The sequence below is a fragment of the Nannospalax galili genome, unplaced genomic scaffold (genome assembly GCF_000622305.1).
Source record: "Nannospalax galili isolate Female #2095 unplaced genomic scaffold, S.galili_v1.0 scaffold889, whole genome shotgun sequence".
NCBI lineage: Eukaryota > Metazoa > Chordata > Mammalia > Rodentia > Spalacidae > Nannospalax > Nannospalax galili.
In genome coordinates, this window is record NW_008360167.1 from 59314 (window position 1) to 62401 (window position 3088).

A 3088-nucleotide genomic window follows, 5' to 3' on the forward strand; every position below is an offset into this window, starting at 1 on the left:
AAATTTCCAGTTGAGGTAGCTTCTTCCCAGGTGGCTATACTTTGTGGCAAGTTTACAAAGGCTAACCAACACAGGGATAAAGCTGAGTACAGTGAATGTGCCTTAGTCCCAGCTACTTGAGAGATTGAGACAGGAGGGTTACTTGAACCTCAGCGACTAAGGACACCCTGAGCAAAATAGTGAAACTGCCTCAAAAATTAAAATAGGGAAGTGAGACATGGCAAAATCATTAATCAGATTTAAAAAAAATAGGAATTTCCCTTACTTGCTGCAGACGGCCTGCCTCCCCATGTGCACTGTTGCCTACGCCCAGCAGAAATGCTTCAACAACCCACAGTCCTTTGCTAGATGAGACCAGTGTCCCAGACCCTGGCTCCTCATCTCACCCAGGCTTATGCCAAAGATGTAAAACTTGGTGTGGATGCCAGAGCCATAATGCTTCAAGTTGTAGACCAATGCTATAGCCATTACAATGGGGCCAAAGGGAAGAATTATTGACTAGAGCTGGGGAAGTCCCAAAGTAATAAAAGATGGTGTGACTGTTGCAAAGCCAATTGATTAAAAAAAATAAACATAAAAATATTGGAGCTAAACTTGTTCATGATGTTGCCAATAACACCAATGAAGAGGCTGGGGATGGCACCACCACTGCTACTGTTCTGGCACACTCTGTCGCCAAGGAGGGCTTTGGAAAGATCAGCAAAGGTGCTAATCCAGTGGAAATCAGGTGTGGTGTTGGCTGTTGATGCTGTAATCGCTGAATTTAAAAAGCAGCCGAAACCTGTTACTCCTGAAGAAATTTCTCAGGTTGCTACAATTTGTGCAAATGAGACAAGAAATTGGAAACATAATTTTTGCTACAATAAAAAATGTTGGAAGATCGAGTTCTTGGAGAGGATGGATAAAGGCTCTTCCAGATAGTAACCCAACATACTACTGGAAACATGAACAGCAGACCCCAATTCTATCCAAAGGAATACTGACAATGGATTGCCATTGATAAGGAACAGCTGATCCTCTTGGAACAGGGACCTCTGGCTGACTAGATTCACCAGAAGGGCAGATAGGGGGGAATAGATGGGGGTGCTGACAGTGCAGTGGACAGTGGCAGGGATAACAGAGTATGGAGGCTCTAGTGGGAGAGGAAGGCTGTCTACCTGACGAGTTTGTATTCATGCTCAGATGCCGAGGAGCTCAGAAGGTGGGTGACTGTGACCAGTGATAGTCATGTATATAGAGATTAGAAATGCATGTGAAAACGTCTCAATGTCAAGAGCCCTGAAATGAATTTTTCTGTATGAAACTGTGTGTTTTGACAATGCAGTGGAGATCTTTGTTAAACGTTGGAAACTCATTTAATTTTATGTCTTATAGAGTTTATAATGAGTAAAAGATTATATAAGCGTAATAATTCATCTGTAAACCTAGAAATGTACAGCCAATTTTGAAAGAGATGTACCCTAGCTCAGAAAAATGTTATTGAATAGGTTAATGCTGTTGTAATGAAATGCTTCTTTTAATTAAAAAAAAAATGTTGGAAGAAAGGGTGTCATCACAGTACAGGATGGGAAAACATTGAATGATGAACTAGAAATTATTGAGGCATGAAGTTTAATCAAGGATACATTTCCCCATATTTTATTAACACATCAAAAGGTCAAAAATGTGAATTCTAAGATGCCCATGTTTTGTTGAGTGAAAAGAAATTTTTTAGTATCCAGTCTATTGTTCCTGCTCTTGAAATTGCCGATGGTTACCAGAAGCCATTGGTCATAATTGCTGAAGATGGTAATGGAGAAGCTCTAAGTACACTAGTTTTGAACAGGCTAAAGGTTGGCCTTCAGGTGGTAGCAGTCAAAGCTCCAGGGTTTGGGGACAATAGGAAGAACCAGCTAAAAGATATGGCTATTGCTACTGGTGGTGCAGTATTTGGAGAAGAGGGATTGAATCTAAACCTTGAAGATGTTCAAGCTCATGACTTAGGAAAAGTTGGAGAGGTCATTGCCACCAAAGATGATGCTATGCTTTTGAAAGGAAAGGTGACAAAACTCAAATTGAAAAACGTATTCAAGAAATCACTGAGCAAGCAGTTAGCGATCACAAGTAGTGACTATGAAAAGGAAAAACTGAAGGAACGACTGGCAAAGCTATCAAATGGAGAAGCTGTGCTGGAGGTTGGAGGGACAAGGGATGTTGAAGTGAATGAGAAGACAGAGTGACAGATGCCCTCAATGCTACCAGAGCAGCTGTTGAAGAAGGCATTCTAGGAGGGGGTTGTGCTTTGCTTCATTGCATCCCAGCCTTGGACTTAATAAGCCTACCAATGAAGATCAGGAAATTGGTATAGAAATTATTAAAAGAGCACTGAAAATTCCTGCAATGACTATTGCTAAGAATGCAGGTGTTGAAGGCTCTTTGATAGTTGAGAAAATTGTGCAAAGCTCCTCAGAAGTTGGTTATGATGCTTTGCTTGGGAGATTTTGTGAACATGGTAGAAAGGGGATCATTGATCCAACAAAGGTTGTAAAAACTGCTTCATTGGATGCTGCTGGGGTGGCCTCTCTGTTAACTAGAGCAGAAGTTGCCATCACAGAAATTCCTAAAGAAGAGAAAGACCCTGGAATGGGTGCCATGGGTGGAATGGGAGGTGGTATGGAAGGTGGCATGTTCTAATTTCTAGTGCTTTGCCCTTATCAGTGAACTGTGACAGGATGCTCAAGACAGGGCTCCTCACCAGTAACTTCAGAGAAGTCAGTTGAAGAAAGTAACTGAAGAAAGGCTGGCCGATGTTTAAAAAAAATCACTATAATTATGTATAGTGTTAGGTCGTTTGGACTCTTTCCAATATTTTAATGTAGGCACTTAGAGCTATAAACTTCCCTTTTAGGACTGCTTTTAATGTGTTCCAGAAGTTGTTTTGTGTTGTATTGTCCTTTTCATTGAATCCCAGGAATTCTTTTGTTTCTTAATTTCTCCTTTGACCCACTCATTTTCTAGGAGTGTGTTGTTTAATCACCACAAGTTCATGTAGTGCCTAGGGCTTCATCCAGTGTTGATTTTGAGCTTTATTGCTTTGTGGTACAATAGA

General features: G+C 40.9%; 1 pseudogene; it reads left to right on the top strand.

The window, feature by feature from the left end:
* The first annotated feature begins 318 nt into the window (after positions 1 to 318).
* On the top strand, positions 319 to 2673 carry LOC103726550 (annotated as a pseudogene).
* Positions 2674 to 3088: the final 415 nt, after the last annotated feature.